The sequence below is a fragment of the Ornithodoros turicata genome, chromosome 5 (assembly GCF_037126465.1).
Source record: "Ornithodoros turicata isolate Travis chromosome 5, ASM3712646v1, whole genome shotgun sequence".
NCBI classification, from domain to species: domain Eukaryota; kingdom Metazoa; phylum Arthropoda; class Arachnida; order Ixodida; family Argasidae; genus Ornithodoros; species Ornithodoros turicata.
In genome coordinates this window covers 26,888,085-26,909,119 of record NC_088205.1, presented here as the reverse complement: position 1 = coordinate 26,909,119, position 21,035 = coordinate 26,888,085, and the positions used below count along the sequence as shown (strand labels likewise).

The 21,035-nt window shown below is 46.2% G+C and overlaps 1 protein-coding gene and 1 long non-coding RNA gene across 2 annotated transcripts in view; both read left to right on the top strand.

The window, feature by feature from the left end:
• Positions 1-21,035, top strand: part of LOC135394256 (uncharacterized) — a 726,492-nt gene that overhangs the window by 398,679 nt on the left and 306,778 nt on the right. The window lies entirely within an intron of this gene.
• LOC135395416 (uncharacterized) lies at positions 9,498-10,899 on the top strand. The gene is made up of 3 exons (XR_010423071.1): positions 9,498-9,846; positions 10,684-10,757; positions 10,823-10,899. It is a non-coding gene; the product is annotated as an uncharacterized LOC135395416 (long non-coding RNA).

The window sequence follows — 21,035 nt, the reverse complement described above, 5'->3', positions numbered from 1 at the left end:
CTCATTCTGCCCCAATAACAGTAAAATAAATGAATACCAACTTCGTCTGGATCAAGGTAATTTCGCCCGTCGTCTACGTCTAAAGGAATACTTTCATGATAAGCCTAAGTCGGATCCCCACCCTTTCAAATCGCCATCCAACTTTACGCCAGAGGCTAACCGTGAAAAGGCTCTGGACATGTACATACGTGCGGTGCAGAAGGATATCATTAACGCCTACAACGAATCATCCAACCGGAAATTGAAACCAAATCTAACGCCAGCTGAACAGCGCAGGCTTTCTGATCTTCAGAATCGTAGCGACTTAGTCATCAAAAAAGCTGATAAAGGCGGTGCGATCGTGGTAATGGACAAAAACAATTATGTTAACGAAGGTCTTCGACAACTATCGTGCACATCATTTTACAAACTCCTCGACGCTGACCCTACGGAGCAAATTACAGCAGATGTTATCCGCAGTCTAAAAGCTCTAAAGGCAAGAAAAATGATAGATACCACCCTGTACGACTATCTACTCCCCAAAAACCCCATAGCGGGCAGCTTTTACATGCTCGCTAAAATCCATAAACCTGGAAATCCAGGGCGCCCCATAGTGTCATGCAACGGTACAGCTACTGAGAACATCTCAAGCTTTGTAGACCACCTTCTCAAAGATATACCTCCGCAACTACCATCCTACATTAAGGATACCAATCACTTTCTTCAAATATTAAGTAAATGTGAACCTCCTCCTTCCAGTCTGCTAGTCACGCTAGACGTTTCGTCTCTGTATACCAACATCTCCCACGAAGATGGCATTGCCGCAGCTGAAAGGGCGTTTTCAAAATATTCTGATACCCCCTACGATCCGTGTGTCCTATCCACATTTCTCAATCTTATTCTCAAAAATAACAACTTTGAATTCGACGGTAAGCACTACTTGCAAGTCAATGGCACGGCTGTGGGTACAAAAATGGCACCAAAGTACGCAAATATTTTTATGGGAGGTCTAGAGGAGGAATTTCTGTCTGAGCGCGTAAAGAAGCCCACGCTTTACAAGCGGTTCCTCGACGACATCTTCATGGTGTGGCCACACTCAGAAGATGGCCTAATCACATTTATCGGCGACTTTAACCAAGCACATCCGGCCATCAAGTTCACCCATTCGTATTCAGCTTTCACTCTCAACTTCTCAGATGTCCAGGTAAAGTTAACCAACGGGGTCTTGTCCACAAACCTGTTCCGTAAACCTGCGGACTCTCAACAGTACCTAGCCTTTAACAGTTGTCACCCGCGTCATACTAAACTTGCCATCCCTTACAGCCAGGCACTTCGGTACAGGCGTATCTGTTCCAGTGACGGCGACCTGAGCAGCAATCTGGCTGAACTTAAACAAACATTCATCGATCGCCAATTTCCACCTAATTTGGTTGACGACGCACTAAACAGAGCCCGCAAAGTAGATCGCAAAGCCCTGTTCCAAAACCACAAACGCATGATTGATAATAGTTCCGTAAACCTCATTTTAACATTTAGCAGCAATATTCCAAGCGTTAACAGTATAGGTGGTATAGGTGGTATAGGTATAGGTATAGGTTAACAGTATACTAAACCGTCACCACAGCATCCTTCTCCAATCAGAGCGCATGGGACAAATTTTATCTCAGCCACCGCGTGTTACGTACAGGAGCGCACGCAACCTGCACGATAATCTAGTTAGCTCTAAGGTTAGCCAGCCAGCACATCCAGGAACCGGCTGCCGCCCGTGCGATGGTCGCAGGTGTCAAATATGCAAATTAATACAAAGCGCCCAAGTACTTAAAAGCACTAATTCTAATTTTTTCGTCAGAATTAATGGTGACTTTGACTGTAATTCATCTAACGTCATTTATGTCATTCAGTGCGACATGTGCCAAGCACAATACGTAGGTCAGACCAAAACATCATTTCGGATCAGGTTCAACAACCACCGGTCTGACGCTACAGAAAAGCCAAGCCTCCCGGTCTCTAGTCATTTCAAACAACCAGGTCATTCCCTAAATAATGTGTCACTTTTCATTATCCAGTCAAATTATAGCTCAGATCGGTGCAGAGAACAACGCGAATCCTATCTCATTCACAAATTCCAATCAACCATTAACGAAGATCTCGGAGCACTGTCAACGGTAAGAAATCTGGCCACCTAGTTGAGCTTCTTTCTTTCTGTTCCTTTCTTTTCTTTTCTTTTTTTTTTTTTTCAGTAAAGTCCCAAGCAGAACTCACCCTGCCCAGGAATGTTTTTCCCCAAATACGGAGAGGACCAAAGGAGAATGACCTCACCACCCGAACTCGACCTTCTGGAGTATTCCCGTACCTGACTCACCGACAACCGCCTGTGGCGTGCCTTGTACCGATGATGACGTCACACACCAAACCTATTTAAGCAATCTGTAACCCCCTGCGCATCTTTTGTCCTGACGAAGACAGTGCCACTGTCGAAACGTCGACCCCGTTTCTCATTCAACTTTTAATTTCTGCCCATTAAATGAACTAGTGTTTCTAACTTCCCTAAGATCTGTTGTCCGCGTCTTTTTCCTTCCACAAGATATTGAATTCGTCACCTGAAGAATTCTGCTACTCCCACAGAGATCACCTAAATGAACCCCACAGAAAGGAAAAAAAAAAAAGACAGATGAAAAGGCAAAACTAGAAAACATCGCCCCTCCCGGTCATCGAACAGTATGCGAACATGCTTAGCTGCATCCCCTAGAAGTGAAAGGAATTGCTAACAAGAAAGAAGCTAACTAAGAAGAAAGAAGCTAACAAGAACGCGGAACTCGACGACACATGCCTAGAATGCGGTCTTAAAATACAGATTCCATATCACTGCTCGCTGTTGAACCGCTTGAATGCGTTGATGAATTCCCGCGAATTACACCGTTAGTTTCAGGATAGATGATCTAATTGGTATTTCACGAATCGTGTGCCTGGATTCTTCTGTTTTCCATCTTCTTATTTTCTTGGTCTCACCGTCTTTATTTATTTTTTATTAAAGTGCTTAATAGACAGTGGTTATCAGAACTACACCCACATTTATGAAGGCCACAATATTGTCACTCTTGGGTTTTTATACCGCGTTACACGCTGTATGCAGCTCGAGAACTCTTATATGTTGGCAGAATTAGTTCTCAGACGAACAAGAGCGGCGTCCTTGTGTCCAGTCATTTCCCGATGTGAAACACCAATCACTCCATCGGAAGGGATGGCAGAGGGAAGGTAACAAGCCCTACACGCAATATGTAAATGACTCCATTATTAGTGCGGTCGGCTGCCGACGAACTCCGTACACGTAGCGTGCCGTACTTTTGCACCGCTATCGAGGCGTGGGCACGATGATTGCGAATGCCGGGCGAAAAATATTTTACGGACGACCCATTCATAATGCGTTCAATTGCACTCGTTCCGGAATCGTGACTGTAGGGTGCCCGTTCTCGATGCATGACGGCAAAATTGTTAGCGTGCTGTAAACGGATGTATTGCCCTCCCAGACAAAGTGCGGTTATTGCCACGCCATGTACACCGAAATGTTGAACGGCATCTCGATAATCACGGCTAAGGAAGTGGCTCAAACTAGCATTGTTAGCACTGACAACGCAGCACAGGATCAATCACGAAAGAAGAACAGCTGATTAGCTCGACAAGACAATCCTGCCCACGATTGCAAGAAGCTAATGAGGCAGTTAATGAACCTCGATACTGAGAGACAGGCCGAGAGTGCTTTCGCCCATAAAGTTGAGAAAGAAAGAAAGAAAGAAACGGCAGTGGACGCCCTTTTCGGGCTTCGACGTAGAAATAAATAACGAGTACAGCTTTATGTCATTGACCCTGGCTTTTTGAGAGGTTGCAGCTGGACATGAAAACGGCTGACTTGGCCACATTGCCGCTTGAAGCAATGCATTGAAAAGAACATTGAAAAGGATCTCAGTCAGGCGGTGGGGACGAAGATTGAATGATTTGCGCTTATTTATTCGCTGTACGAACCAGTGTCTTGTGACGACTGTATTGCAGAAAACACGAAAGATAGCGTTCATCAGCTTTCGTAGAGAGAAAGAGAGAAATACATGATGACGATGATATGGGGATGACTTCCGCTCATTGAGCAGAATGCTACCCCATTGCTATTGGGGAAAAATGAGAGGATGGTGATGAGGATGGTGATGAGGATGATGCTGACGACGCTGACAGGGTTTTAGAGAGAGTCGATCAGGCCGGTAGTTTGCAGGAATTTGATGAAGAGTCGCAAGACGGACACCTGCTTTCGTGTGTCCCATGGTCCCAAACGAACGGTAACGGTAGTACGGCGAAAAGGCAACATTCAGCCGTAAGCGATGTAGGAGGGACTTAATGACGCGCGGTAAAGATGTCGGTAAGCGACACGAGAATGTTGGGTCTACAATTCCCAGTATGGTACTGGCCGGGACATCCCGACGCCATTGTTCGAAGGATGAGGAGGCAGCCCAGTCACGAAGAAGGGGCCGTCTGTCGCCCCTTGGGAGAACAATCGGAACACACTTGCCCTGGTGGTGAGCGGCCGCTGCGACAGCGTCGGCAACGTGGTTGCCTGAGATTCCGTAATGACCCGGAATCCACTGAAAAGCTATGGTGTGGCCGTGGACAGTTATGGACTTCAGTAGGCGTAGAATGTTTATCACAAGTGTGACCAGTGAGCCGCGGAGACCTGAGGTTTTCAGGCATCGAAGAGCTGACTTGGAGTCCGTACAGACTACCCATCGCCGTGGATCGCAGGTGGCCGCATATTGTAAAAACAGCAGGATTCCGTACAGCTCGGCTGAGGTCGAAGAGGTGCGATGGGACAACCGGCAACCCCGGGTGAGCGGTATCGAGGGTACCACAAAAGATGAGGATGACGAAGTTTTCGTTGAGGAGCCATCCGTGAAGACCGCGCAGAACCCGTCATATGCGGTGCCGATGAAATCCATACTCAGTTGCAGTAGTACGAGGTCGGGGTAGCTCCTTTTGTTGTCCGTGATCCCTGGGACAGAGGCGGTGACGCTTGGCGACGGAAGTGTCCACGGGGCCGTGCTTTCAGCGGCGGGGCTGATCACGAATTTCGGAACGCGGGATTTGAATGACATTATACATCCGTGGATCGGCGTGCTGCGCTTTGCCCGAAGTTTCCGGATGAGCGGGTGGTGGCAATGGTGTGCAATCAGGCGGAGATACTGGTGCATTTCTGTGTTTCGGAGAACTTCAAAAGGGATGTCGCGGGCTTCCGCAACCACTAGCCTTGTCTCGGCCCTGCGGGGGACACCGGGGCACACTCGTAGGCTCCGTGCCAGCATAGCGCGGATCCTCTGTGCTAAGGTGCTGGGGAGATCGTGAAGCACAGGCAGACTGTAGGCGACTGTGGCACGAATCAAGGCGTTATGCTGCATCAGGAGGTCCTTCTCATCGCGCCCCCACCTCATTCCAGCGAAGTGACGGATGACAGCGGTCCAGCGCTGAACTTTCTTCTCCATGCCATCGATGTGACGTTTCCAAGAGAGGCTAGTGGTTAGGGTTACGCCGAGGAATTTGTGGTGCTGGACATTTATAAGTGGCCTGTCCCCAATGTGCAGACGGCATCGCTGGCGGGAGAAGGCGAGTGCCGCACTTTTCTCCGTTGATATTTCCATCCCTGCTCGGAGCAGGTAAGTGTGAATGTCGTCCAATGTAGCCTGGAGGCGTTGTCGAATGGCAGGGCGAGATGTACCAGTGGACCAGATGCATATGTCGTCGGGGTAAAGGGACAAGTTGACCTTCCTTCGAATGCAACTCTTAATGCCCGCCATTGCAACATTAAATAAGAGCGGGCTCAGGACGCTTCCTTGTGGAACACCCTGAGGGACCGGGAACAAGTCGGTGTCGCCGTGTGATGTGCGGACGAAGACGGACCGTTGTTGGAGAAAGTCCTAAAGCCAACATAGTGTACGATGCGAGAGACCGGCTTGGTACAGATCATGCAAGATGGACTGACAGTGTCATACGCCCTTTTGACATCAAGAAAAACGGCGATGGAAATCTTCCTGCGCTGTTTACCAACTTGCACAGCTGTGACGAGATCAACTACAGAGTCCATTGAGTTACGGTAACGGCGAAAGCCGCTCTGCTCCTGGGGAAAGAATCCATGGCTCTCAAGCCACCACTCAAGCCTCCGTAGGACCATTCGTTCCATGACTTTGCCCAAACAACTGGTGAGGGTAACCGGGTGAAATGAGGACAGCTGAGACGGGTGCTTTCCTGGTTTCAAGAGCGGCACCACCTGACCTACTTTCGAGCTTTCGTAGATGTTTACAGCCGTTATCTGTTTTTAATTCGTGTGGGCGGTCTCTCTGGCGACCAAAGTCACTTATGTTGTTTCTAAGCTTCTAGTATTACATTGCACTTGAAAGCTTTACGATTTTTCCCATTGAAAGCTTGTGCCGGACTTACCGGAAGCAATGGAGTATAGAGCAGGGTTGCGGAATGGGGTCTCCCATTCCGTTCCAATTCCATTCCGACGAATGGAAATTTGCGATAATTCCATTCCTTTCAATTCCTCTGAATGAAAAGATATGGTCAGTTCCCACTCCTGGAATGGCTTGGCAACCCAATTCCATTCCGTTAATTCCCTCAATATAAGAAAAGGCCGGTAACCATTGTGGCAAGTCCAGCAGTGCTAGTGGAGATTGACATTACCAAGCAAGGAAAAAGCACAACGACAAGGTTATTTCAGTCTTGATCGTGTGCAGGTGCGGTGCAAAGGGTGCGAGGGCAGAAACCAGCACGTTGAAACCAACACTGCCACCGGGGCACCCAGATCATTCCATTCCCATTCCTACACTCTAAAAACCGTTGCCAAGAATGATAGGGTTATCGCTTCTGATTCGAAGAGAGAAGGGGGTGTACGCCTTTTGTGGCAAATTTTCATATATCCAAATTGCCACAAAAAGGCGTACGCCCACCTCTCTCTTTGAATCAGGAGCGATAACCCTATAATTCGTGGCAATGGTTGGCGCACAGCGTGCCATGCGGTGAAGCTCTCTTTTTAGAGTTGCAGTTTAGCTTGCCGTTGTTGGCCGCACTCAAGTGGGCATCGTCACGACTATAGCCACAAAAAAAAGGAAAGTGGGAGAGGGAAGTTGAGGACTTCAAAGTGATGCATAGGCAGGATAACCGATACTGATGGGACGGAGGCGCGCTGTAGGTGAGAGGTCCACTAGAGTGGTCTTTCCGCTAGGCCCGTTTCTTGAAGAAAGCGCAAGAGGCCGCGAGTTTTTGAAAGTCGTTCCGCACAAGAACCTTCGGGAAAGAGGACGTCCGTCAGTATACCAGGCCTGGCGTGGAGAAGATGAGTTTCCCGCATAGTATGGTATGCGCGGCATTCTGTCAGGATATGCGCGATAGTCTCCGGATGATTACAGTGTCCGCAACTGGAGTCCTCCATGGAGCCGATCTTGAACAATTGCGAGTTGGTGCTTCACCACATAGCACGCTCCTAGCGAACCATCATCCCGAATGCCATCGTTCTCTCCCCTGATTTGTTGAAAACGGGAGGCGTGCGCCTTTTTGTGACACTTATGCTGCTCATAATTGTCACAAAAAAAGAGTGTAGGACAGTTTCCGCCATTCCATTCTAATCCATTCCGGGCTCTGCTAAATCTGGAATGATTCCAACTCCGGAGTGGCAACTCCGCAACCCTGGAGTAGATTATCGCCTCTGGCGATGAAACACCCCAATCCTAAACTTAGGTCACTTACCTGCCACAATGGCGATGGTACAAATGTTTCGTTCTTTGCTTTTTTTTTGTTTTTTTCGAGAATGGTAGCGATATCCTTGTGTAGCTCTAAGTGTATACTGTGATAATATGTTAAGGCGGTGCATCATAGCCGGCACTTCATCGTCTACAGTCGAGGGATGGCGCAGCGAGCGAAATGGTTTGCGCAGTCACCGCTTCATAACATTTTGGCGCTTGCTTGGAAATGCAGTACCGCTGATGTAACGTCTTCTTTTTATGTTATTTTTGTTTTCTCTTGGCGCGCGACAGGTCAAGCGAAATTTTGTGCAAACATATGACCGCTCGTGCTCACCCATGCCAAGTCCAATACTGTAAACACGCATATTGCGCTCAGCCAGACGGAACAATTAGTGGCGCGGCTTTTGAATGCGCACAGGCTGTCCAGCTGTCTCCTGAACTTCTTCGTTGATCTGTTGCTGTTCCGTGCTGTGCTGCTGTCGGGCGAAGGGTTAGTCACCAGTCGTTTCGCGTGATTTCTGCAATGTTTGTGCATATAATAAACGAAATCTCTCGTAACACAAAAAACCTAAGTTGGAGAGGACGCGGTTGAAACAAGTTTGTGTCGACATGTTATAGCCTACCGACATTACTCGGAAATTGCGAAACGAAACCGCAACCTGTTTTCTTTATTTCCTGTCACCCTGGGCTTACAAATTTGAGGCCGCGTTGTGGTGGTGCAAAACGCTTCATTTACTTGCACAGTCAACGGAAATGAAATAAAACTGCAAAGAGGTTGCATAGCATTTCCCATATCATTGGACATCAGTGGAGGAGGAGGAAAAAGGCAAAAGAGAAGAAGAAAAGGGAAGAAAAGCAGGGTAGAGGAGAAAAATGTGTGTGCGTGGTCCATACAGCTGCTTGGAATGTAAAGTGCGAATGGAGGTTTCCCATTTGGTCGAGTATATAATTCGGGTCTGTTGTGCTCATCCTGGTCGTCACTAACCGCGGCCCCAGACTTCGCCCATGCACAGATCAGCACGTCGTGAACTGGGTCTTTCATGTCCCATTCGTCTGGAGATGATTTTCAGCTGATGGATCTCGGAGTGAGAGCATTTCATAACAAATTGTCATTGTGAGTGTCACCTTGCCTATCCGCGCAGGAACTTCCAGAAATCCACTCTAGCTTTCTTTCTCGTCCTCGTCGAGGCTGCCGACATCACATGAGCTTGTCTCGATTAGCAAAAGGCACACGGTACACTGATTACAATTCCTCTGGCTTAGCGTACTTCCTTCTGTAATTGGGAGCCCTAAATCGCATGCTTCGAGGATAGCGAGGGTCAACAGGCTCTGGCAGGAGGTAGTCGTTATAAATTCGGCAGGGTACACTACCCTTTTTTCGTTCCGAAAGGCGTCGTCCAGAACCTACAACGAAGAGGCAGTACTGCCGGTTGGTTATACGTGGAGTTGACCGTGGATCTGGTACCAGTAGACATGCGCGCACTTCCACAGACCACGCTTCCTCAGTTCCGGTACGTGACTCTGTCCTGTACGCCTGCTACCGTCCGCCAGTTGGTCCTAATATTTCGCGAATGTTCCGGTCACCATACACGGCACACTGTTAAAAAAGACCGTAAATTTACGGAACGCCGCCCACTGAACCAGAGCTTCTCTTTTTCATTGCTGCTCCAATTCCGTAGCGCCACATGAACAGTTGCTATCCCGTTGTCTTTTCCAGGAATGAGTAGAGCAATATCGCTGAAAATGAAATATTTTGTTCAGACCACGTCACGATTATACTAGCAGAAATATGGAAGACGATACATGTCTTCAGCGAAGCACATATTTACCGTTTTTAAACGATCCAACAGTGATATCGCAATATTCGGGCCTAACTTTTTGCTCGGATGAATGTGGCAGGCTCAAGGACGCCGGCGTCTCGCCGTCAGCGAGTGCGCAGCGCGGAGCAATACAGCATTGTCACCTGAGCCGCTAACTGGAAGCCCGCGAAATTCTTTCCTCGTAAACGCATGAGACGCTCCGTGAAGTTTTAAGTGTTTGGAAGTGCATCTAGTGTTTGGTCTTTGGCCGACTGTACCCCCGCAAAGCAAAGGTGAGTTCAAAACCTGTTTCGTTGTTCCACCACTATACCAAGTCAAATACGAGCACCACTTGTAAGCATGGTTGCAAAAATTGTCGGCAACGGTCTCAGCAACGGTGTGCAACAGCAGGAAAGCAGTGTCTGTGTGTGTCACTGTGTGTAGATCATGAGCAGGAACGTAAAGAGTTGCCCAACGTTCAGTCGTGCAGGGGGAGGCTACTGAAATAATTTGTGTTTTGCTGTGATCTCGCACAAAAAATTAGTAAATGTTGTGACTCTATTTCCCCCTCTTGGGGCTGGAGTAAACGGAATTCCTCTGTTGTGGAATGTTCACCTGAAAGTGTCCCAATCTCCAAAGTGGATATCATTCCGATATGACCTGTTATACTTTCCATTGAAATCTGTTGCATTTGCACTATAGGAAGGACTCCTGTTTGCAAAATTCCGATCCTCTACAGTTTCCAATTCATCAAAGAGGTCACATTTCACAGTCTTTCCAAACAAATGTACCTATCACTAGTCTTAGCGGCGTCAAAATTTTCACCAGTAACGGTTTCATGCTCGCACAGCTGAAGGCTGTTTATAAATGGATCCCTTTTTTGCACTCTCTTGGTAGGTGACATACGGGTGCACTTTGTTGCTGCAGAAATTTTCTTCTCGTCGAGCTCTTTTCGAACACCTGCTATCACATGAAGATTTTGCAAGTGGTGTACCTTGTACCACAGAGGGACGTAATGCTGCTTCCAAGAACTATAGAACCAATTCCTCCATGCGTCATCCTGACGAAACGCCACCACATTCAACACAAAAAGTATTGTCTTGAAAGTTTTGTTCTGTGGCTTCTTGCAGCCAGCCGTGTGGACAGTGAAGAAGCAGATATTGCACGCTGAAAACATCACCTCATCACAGATGCATCGTGCACTGTGAGTTGACAGTCCCTTCTCTTGTGCTTCGACAATCACTATTCTTGGGACTCAACATACAACAGGACACTATCTTGTGGTCTCCAGAGACGAGTACAACCTGCGCTATGGGAAACCGGTACACATCTTTGTGGAAACTGGCCCTGAGGTGATGCCAATTTTTCTTTGCCCATACTTTGCCATACTTTGCCCATCAAATTGTCCGCTGTACCTTATAGTACACTAAACGATATGGACGTGTCTGAAATCTGCCCCAACCAGCTCCATCCGCCGCACGAAATTCCAAATGCTTAGAGTCTAGGGGACCACACTTGATCCGCGCTCCCAACCTCGTCATGGGATGAGGGGATACCCAGTGCGGCTCAAATAACTATTGTAAAGTTGTCCCATGAAACAATAGACTCCCCTTCCTGTTGACATTCTACTGGATGAGTGCTAAAAGCGCTGCCAGGTTTCCGGCATCCACTGTAATAGAAAAGATTTCACTGTATAACTTATCCAGCGCCACTATTTTTTACAAGCATGATCCTTCCACATTTCTGTGGCTGCGACTGGGAATTCCAAGACAAATAAGTTTCATCTACTGTTCCCCGACAAAATGAGCGTCGTTGAACAAACAATAAACAAAATTTTGGGGCTGGGCTACGCTGCCCGTGCTCGTGCTCCCGCGTCATGGTCAACGTCGGCCTCGTCGTCTTCCGGCCACGTGCAGCGGTATATCATTTCCAGCGGTCAGATTGTTGTTGCTTGTGACGACACAATCGATGATAGATGGCAGCACTGCGCTCCCCATTCTGAAGGGACGTACTCCACGGATGACCATACCTGACAAAAACTCGTGTGCTGAGTCAACGGCTTAACATAGATGAAATCTTTTTGTTGGTATTGGTTCTTGATATGTTTCTCTAGTGCGCGGTCGAGCCAGATTTTCGATTTTGGGCGGCTCTATTTTGTAAGCGAGCGGAATCTCGAAATATAGCTTTTCCCAAACCTTTCGACGACGATATAAAAATTTCTGAGTCTAAAACGCAAAATCTGCTTCGATCATGCACTAAATCTAAGCATCCTCTTCCATTTAAAAGCAGTTGCACGGAGATCAACAAAATTTTCGCGGCGCTACGAGAGTTGAAAAATTTATGGCGATTCCCATAGAGCGTCGGTGCTGATGCACCGGTGTAATAGCATCGCAGCTTATGACCACAGTTTGGTAAATTCAGTTGAAGCTGTAACGGGAAACAAATGTGCACACGTATGTGTTGGTACGAGACGGGATGATGGGGTGATGACCGGGATAGGACGGAACACTTGATGACGTCACGTACTCTCGGAGAATCGGAAACTATGAAGTACCATATGTTAATTGACGGAATTTGTATTTTACCTGTTGAATGTTTGTGCGAGGTTAATTTATAATAATTGGGAATAAGCTAAATATAATTTTTAGTCCGTAGTGGAACCTTAATGATGCAGAAAAAGAAAGAGATGAAGTTGCAAAAACGTATCGGAACGCATTTCGCAGTACCGGAGGCAAGTAGCGAAGTTTAAACATGGAATTTAACGTTTTTCGTTGTGTTTCACGTTTGATGAGACATGCAATCTAGTGTCAGTACCTGAAAATGATGCTTGTGAACACGCGTGTTTTTGATTGAGTTGTAGCGGTACGTTTAATATTGATAATATTCCAAAATTGTATCAATTAGACGTAGGATTAGAATAGAAGCACTAGATATAGCATACAGCTTCGTTATCGTGAGCATATTGGGCTGGAATCTACCCCTGGTTCATTCACTCGAGTGTTAGCGTCGACGGTGAAGTGTGTCTTTCTGGCTTCTTCCTCTTGCTTTATTTTCTTTCTTCTGTTTTTTGTATGTGCTTCTCTTTATGCCGTTGTAGATGGTAAATTGTTCCTTCATTTGTTCCTAGGTCACCATAGGAGAGCATTGCACAGTAGAAATTCCTGAGAGCTCGCACTCTAAGAAAGCAACTCTACCTCCATACGTATTCGTTACAAACGGATCAGATCAGTGTCTGCCGTCTGCAAAAAAAAAATTGTTTTGACACTTTTTCAAGGTAACATTGTACTGGGAAGATTCCCATGAAAAATACTGCTTTCGTCAACGCACACATCTTCGTGAAAACCAACCTTTCCTTTTAAGCTTGTCATTTATTTTTATTTTTTGCGAATAGAGCTGCTTTCAAAGGACAAGGAACAGTAGCTCTAGTTCCTATTTTATCTTTTCGCGCTGCAGGGCGAAATCCTTTCAAGAGCTTCTTTCCTTCAGCGCGACCCTTCTAGCGCTCCTTTCTTTAGAAAGTGATCTTGTCCTCGTTTGCCGGGAGTGTCCTCCTCGTTTCAACGCGAACATGTCTGGAACGGCGTCTGCGCCGTGGTCACGTTAGATGTCAACCGCGCTTCCAAAGGCATGCTCCTCTTCCCGTTTCCTTTAGAACTTAGGCCTCTGTATGCAATCGGCGTATTAGCATAGTCAAGCCGGTTGTCTCGTTCATTCGTTGGTCTTCGGAGAATGGGAAATTGAAAGGCCTGCCCAGGAAAAGGTGTAATGTTTAGCGAAACTTGTTCCAAGCGTTTACAAGCCCATTTGACTCTATGTTTTTAATACTGTCGAGAATCTCACACGTGTCACGCAACAGCGCAAATAAAAAAATAATAAAATGACGGGGTGTCTGTGTTAGGAGTGGTCCGTGAAGCTTTTGGCGTAGAATTTACTTTTGTGACATCCAATTTTATTTTATTTTATTACCTAGGCATGTGTGGGGTTGTTATTTTAAACCCGAAGAGAATACAGTTGTATGCAATGCATGTACGGATATAAACATATGTACAGCATGTACACGCGCTATATTCATACGGATCAGAACATGAAGTTGCGAGCACTTTGTTTTCTGCTCTCTCATATGCCGTTTTCAGTCCTATGTGTGCAGGTTCGGAATTTTTCGGATACATTCCGTCTGGAATAAACATCATTCGATCGAAATTGGAATGTAGAATTCCGAATTCGATTCGGAAATGGAATGGAATGTAGAATTATTCGCTTCGATATTTGAAAAATTCGAACATTCGCACAGCCCTATTATTAATTAAATTCATTCAACTATTCAGTTAACTTAACTAATAATTAGGCACAACATAGGTTAATTTCATTAATTTAACCTTACACCAAACCGTAATGACGCTACGTGAAACTTTGCACGTGTCAGCGATCGGAAAGAGGTAAATTACATAAGAACACTGCTCCTTTTCAGTGACGTAGCTCTCGCAGCAAATAGGATCTAGTCACGTGAACGTCCCTGTGCTACCGAATGGATAAGAGCTCCGCTCCGCGAGCCACTGTGCCGTTCTATCCTTGTTTGTCTCAGTGCCGCTATTGCACGATATTGCTGCGTCCAGCACTTTCTCCTTGTTTATGTTTTCATTTATGCGCGATTCATTCAGTTAATCGATCATTAAAATCGCCATATCATCTGCAAATCATTCGTTTAACATAATTTTGAATGCTCCAGACGGATGTCTTTGCAGCTCCTTTTACTTTTATCTAAGTTATGTACCCTTAAGGAGCCGTGACATGACATTGAGGATCTCTCGAAATCCTGCTTAAATGGGATCTAAATTTTAAAAATTTCTCCTCGTGCAGTGAAAGATTTCAATACCTTAACAGCAATACCAAATGAAATTCAACTCTAAAAACAGAGCTTCACCACATAGCACGCTCCTAGAATCCAGAATGACAACGTTCTCTCCCTTGATTTGATGCAGAGTGGGGCCTATTATTTTTGTGGCTATTATGAACTGCATAATGCCACAAAAATGGTCTACGCCCCCGTTTTCAGCAAATCAGGGGAAATAACGATGCCACTCGGCATGATGGTTGGCTAGGAGCGTGCTATGTGGTGAACTATAAGGGTAGGCATTATGCGCGAACGAAACTGTAATTTACCCTTTCCCTCTTCCTCTCTTACTGAAGAAGCTCGACAATGCGGAGCGGCCTGTGATTGGTCTGCTCAAGCGATTTACCCAATCATCGCGGGTGGTCGTTTGAGGAGACCAATGACAGACCGCTCTGCATTGCCGCGCTTCTTGACCTCTTGAGAAGGAGAAAAAGTAAATTATGGTTTCGTTCGCGCAGATCACGAACGTCGCAACGAACGAATCGCGCATTCCTCTTGTATTGGTGTCAACCTAACGACTTTTATTTCGCGAGAAGAAATGTTTGCAGTTTAGTGCCCCTTTTGGAGTAATCAAGCGCTATATTATGAGCGACCATGCTTGCGAAATTGTGCTCTATGCACGTGGCGAGACTTTATATCACTCGACATATCACGGTTCACGGTTTAATTCAAAGTATTCTCATTCATGCACACGAATTATGTACCTAGGACTCTTAGTACACAGCGTGAAATGCAGACCCCACTCTGTGACATTCCTCTAGTCCCGTACATTTACTCCCTAGAGAGACTAATTTTTTTTGGCAATCAGTTTAGTCCCCAAAATGACGAAAATTACTCTCTTTCTTTTCTTAGAGTGCACAATTATTCTTTTTGTGCAACAGAGCTCGTTGTTTCTCATCCCATCGGCCTCCTGTTGTTCTCATGTAAACTGCCACAGCCTAAAACGAAAAAAAAAAAAAAAAGTGGAGGCACTGCTTCTTTAAGCGGTGCTTGGTATCAATTAACCAGTCTTGGGAAAAGTTACTTTCAAAAGTAACTAGTTATAGTTACAATTACCCGGGCCATAAAGTAGTTAAGTTATAGCTACAGTTACATCGCGAAAATAGTAACTAGTTAAGTTACAGTTACTAGTTACAGTTAGAAATTACAGTTACTTTCAGGAAATTTAGTAATGAAGTTGACGTATCAACTTTTATCGCAGAATTACTTTTATTACACATATTATTTGTACATATCGCACTTAAGGAGCAGCTGCTGCTAGAAGTTCACATCACTGAGTTTGCCTGTCTTAATTGCGAAAATATCCCGGCCCACGCTGAAAAGCCGCTCAACTGGGGCGCTGGAGGGAATGCCGGTATTATATTTAACGAATATTCTTCTTATTATTGGGAAATCATTCAGGGCAGCTAGTGTGCTGCGGCTGCCTTCTTTCCACCTCTCGAATACCTCGGCGTGCTGTACAGTTCTTCTTTGTCCCGTCCTGATTTTCGTCATATGACACATGCTTCTTTTCAGTGGCAGCCTATGCTGTGCCACGTTTATATTCTTCAAAGATGGCAGTCCTTATTATTTTGAGAGTAAGGAACTACAGCATAACGGCAGAGGCAGTCAAAAGGTCGTTAAAAAGAGAAAAAGGAAAAGAGAAGAGAAATAAAGTGTGATGCGAGGTGGCTCCGAAATGGACAATCTGCGATTTCGAAAAGCAGTAACTAGTTACCCAGAAAAGTACCTAGTTACTACTGGACTAGTTACCCAGAAAAGTACCTAGTTACAGTTAAAAGTTAATTTCCCGTACACATTTTTGTAACTAGTTATTGTAACTAGTTACTTCCCAAGACTGCAATTAACAGATTCATCATCATTAGGCATCATTAGTGAAGAGAATGATGCCATTCGAGATTACGATTGGCTAGGAGCCTGTTATGCGACCCAGGTTCGAATTCGGGCGCGGGCTGTGCTGCCTGGGTGTTTGTCGGCACATTTCCCTGTGAAGTCGGCCCAGGACGCACGATTCCCTCTGCGATAGTCGTGACTTTGCCTGCCTGCACGTGGCCTACTACAGCAAGCAGTCCCATCATCATCACCACCACCGCCACCGTCTGTCTTCAGAGAGTTTGGGAGCGACGTAAACAAATACACATGGAGTATAGGTACTGAATTTTAAATACGGCAAGCCGGGCTCCTCACCACCACCAGCATCCGTTTTAAGAGTGTAAGGTTGATGAATTCCTTGAGGTAGGTGACCGAGGATCAACGCTCTATAGTATAAAACATTGAAGGCCAACCGTCGCGCAAACCATTATCACTTCTGATTTGTGGAAACCGCGGGGCACACACCTTTTCGTGGCACTTGACGTAACTTGATAAGTGCCACAAAATGGAGGACGCCTCCCGTCTAAAAGAAATCGGGGTAGAGAACGATGTCATTCTGGATGATGGTTGGTTAGGAGCCTCTTATGCGATGAAGTTATGTTCTTATAGTGCATAGGCAACAGTTATGCTTTCCGTGTTTTGTTTTGTTTTTGCTTTTGCACAGGTATGCGGTCGTATGCTCTCATATTGTACACTCTTAAAAATGAACTTCACCGCATAGCACGCTCCTAGCACATCATCATCCCGAATGACAACGTTGTCGCCCCTGATTTATTGAAAAGCGGAAGCGGAGCTTATTTTGTGTCCATTATATGTACGGCAAAATGAGTACAAAATAGGCTCCGCCTCCCGTGACAATTCCTTGACTGATCCATAGAGTGTGGCTGGCATTGAAGTCTCCGCAGATGATCAAAGGTACAGAACAAGAAGCACAAAATTTCTTAAGGGATTCAGCACTTGGTTGAGCATAACCTCAGTGGTACACCGAGATGACCGATACAGTTTTCGAGCCGGCCTTCAACAGGCAGCCTACGTATTCCTCAGTGGGTGAGCATACACTAGAAAGGTCGATCTCAGCCTGAGTCCGTTTCACAAATAGCGATGCCCTTTGGAGGCCATCAGCTTAAAAACCCCTAGCGTGGTATGACACGTATGGCGGAATCTTAAATGACGGCTGAGTCTTGTATGGCCAAGACATCAAAGTCCTCCTTCCGTAAGAGTAACTTGAGGTCGGCCTATTTGTGTACGACACATGGGGTTCGGATCACTTCCCTATTGTGCTGTCGCCCCCACGTCGGAATAATGTGCCCAGAAAAACGAAGAAAATAAGGAACTGGGAGAAATACAGACAGGGACCGGCCAACTCCACGGCAGATGACCTGCTCGACTGTATAAAGACGTCCTTTGGCAAATAGTACGAAGACAGTATCATACCCCACCTCAATGCCTGTTCCTGACCTTAAGTATCTCAGTCTTCGAGCCGTGCGACGTAGGGCACAGAGACGAGCAATAAGAACTGGGCTCGAGGTCGACTGGATCTCGTACAAGCGAATCTCGGCTGCACATAGAAGACACGTATTAAAACTGAGGCGCACACAGTGGAAGCAGTTTAGTGAGTCCCTTAATGCTCACACCCCTGTCACAAAAGTATGGAGTACCTACTCTGAGAGCCATTGAATGCCTCCCTCAACTGTCAAACCCGTTGGTCACGCTGTTCGTTTCATCCAAAAGAGAGCCTAAGGATCTTGCAGAAGAGTTTGCCACAGAACTAGCGCAAGTGGCCAGCTGCAATGATCCCCGTCCATCGCTAAGGGACTCGGCTTCCGATGGTTCCCCAAGGGGACTGAGCTACATGACTGAGCCACATGACTTTACCATGACACTTACCATGACTGAGCTACAGGAGGCTGTCAAGGGCTGAAAATGACACAGCGTCGTTGGACCAGACGAAATATGGAATCAGGCCCTGAAGAACCTAGGCGATGATGAACCCCACATGCGATAGCATTCTGGCTCGGTGTATCAGAACGTCATGTGCTCAACACAAGACAATCGGTGGAGACATCTCCCTGCAGTGGATCCCCTCCCACGTCGGCATTAGTGGCAACGAAAAGGCGGACCAGCTGGCATCTGCTGCACACCACAGCACTATCCCTAGTTTGCCAACCCCGGGAGACAGCGACCGAAAATTGGTCATCAATGAGATAGTTCTTATACAGCACCCTGGGATCCGGGACATCCTGGAAAATCATCGACTTGATCTCCCGCTGAAAGGATTTTCCCGCAGTATACAAACTCTGCTCTTCAGGCTGCGAACAAGAAGTGCTTTCACTAAATCACAATTATTCAAGATTGGCTCTCTAGACAACGCAAACTGCATACATTGTCAGCTAATTGAAACTATCGAGCACACCCTACTGCATTGCTGTGCATATGCTGCGGTGCGGGAGAAATACCTTGGCCACTGGCAGGAACTGTACGGTGGATGATGTCATACATCCGAGAGGCTCTTTCACGGAAAGACTCTCAAAATTCGCAGCCTCGTCTACTTTCTCTTTACGTGGCGAATTTCCCCATTCATTATCATTAAGTTATTTGTTGTTGTTGTCCAGGAATCTGGCCTCGCTCAAAGGCCATGAGTACTGCCCCGACTTCTCGCCAATTCTGCAGTGACTGCCCTATATTTTAATTTTTCGGCCGTCATCATTCCCTCATCTCTTATCACATCATCTCATCTCATCCTGGCTACAGTCGTGACGCAGCCCACATACGTGAGGCCAACAACGGCAAGCCGGTTTTTCGTCACCACCACCACCACCACCATCATCATTTTTAGGAGTGTACGCACTCGTATAAAAAAATCAATTGGGACGTAACAGCATCTCGTTAGTATTTTACACTCTTAATCAGCTTCAAATCGCAGAGAAGGGGATGGGATGACGAGGGAGACACGGACAGCGTTCAATTAGCGGCCGGTTTATTCAACAGCGATCGACACCATCCGGGGAAGTCCCTCGACGCAAAGGCGACCAAAGTGGTGTTCATCTCCGTTGAATAAACCAGATACCAATTGGATGCAGTTCATGTCCGTCTCTCGTCTCCTCTTCTCGAACTGGAATCGCAGTGTTTCGCTCTCTGGCTTTTATTTTTCTTTAAAGCTTTCGGAGTGCCGCAAAATCTAGGGTCACGTGGAATATCAGACGGCACCACAGTAAACTTTCCGGCATCAGCTTGGCTGAGAAGCGGATAAGATTATTTGTAAGAGTATTTGTAAGTATTTGCTAAGGGTATCAATCTTGCAAGTTCAAACCTGTTTTTAACACAGTATTCAGCTTTCGACTTTTTCGGTTCCCAACTAAACCGCAGCCTTTCGCCGTTTTTTTTTTTTTTTTTTTTGTACTTCTATGTGTCGAACACAGTCCACATACCAGGAATAGTCATATTTAAGCAATAAAGTCCACACCCGCATACACGACGGTTTAAAAACAAAACAATTAATCGCGTTTCGGAGTCCATACGGTTTCCATCATCAGAATGATGCGAAAGAATGATCAGAATGATCAAAATATGCGAAATATAGACTTCGGCAGACACTTTCGCATCATTCTGATGATGGAAACGGTACGGATTCCGAAACGTCATTAATTGTTTTGTTTTTAAACCGTTGTGTGTGTTGGTATGGATTTTGTTGATTTAATATAGCTCTATGTGTACAACGTAAAGTGTTGCATACAGGCGTACGCTTTCGGTTTTCAACAGTCCGAAGACAGAACAATATCTTTCTGAGTTCTGATAGGTCATGAGCGTGTTATGCTGTAAAATTCTATTTCTATTCTATTTCGTATAAAATTCTATTTCGTCGAAACTGGGAGCTACCCTTGTTGGAATCCCGGTGTCGGCTGTGCTGTCTGGGGGTTTTCCTGGGTTTTGCTCGGACGCTTTCAGACATATATTGGCACACTTCTCTTAGAAGTCGGCCCATAACGCACATTCTGCAGGGCGTCAGTCGTGACGTTGCCCACCTCTGTGCGGCCGACAATGGCGAGCCCTTTCGCCATCACCACTACCACCACCACCTATTTCTATTTCGAACTTCATTCCCTCATCTCATCATGGTCCTGGCATCATTTAATCATCACGTACAGCTACAGTCGTGACGATGCCCACATGCGTCCGTGAGGCCAACAACGGCAAGCTGTTTCCACCGTCCCCATCACCATCACCACCATCTATTTTTCTGGTTTTTGTATAAACCTACTCCAATTACTTTTCTTTTCTATTTTTAGAATGTAAGACCCGTTAATGGTATGAAAGGTCACATTGTTTAGAGCGTCTCCCGAACGACGTTTCTGATACGCGGAAACAAAGCTCCGGGCAAATAATATGTCGACCTTATTTGCCGGGAAAAGGCGCTTCAACTTGCGACAGAGCCGGGGGGGAATGGCTCGTGCGCAGACAGTATTTCATTTCTTTGCTTCCCCGGGGGATTTTATCTTTCTCGGAGGAAATCTTTTGCGTTCCCTTCGAGACGATCGTATCAGACCCATTCTTGATGCTTGCAGCCTTTCGAGCATAGATTTATGCGCTCTCGTGCATACCGAAGATAAATCCCGAATAGAAGAATTAGTACCTCCAGCCTCGCCATTTAACTAGTTAGACAAAGGCCCGTCTGAGAATCGATGCGCATTCCTCTTCTTTGAAATGGGCTCTCGTACCTCA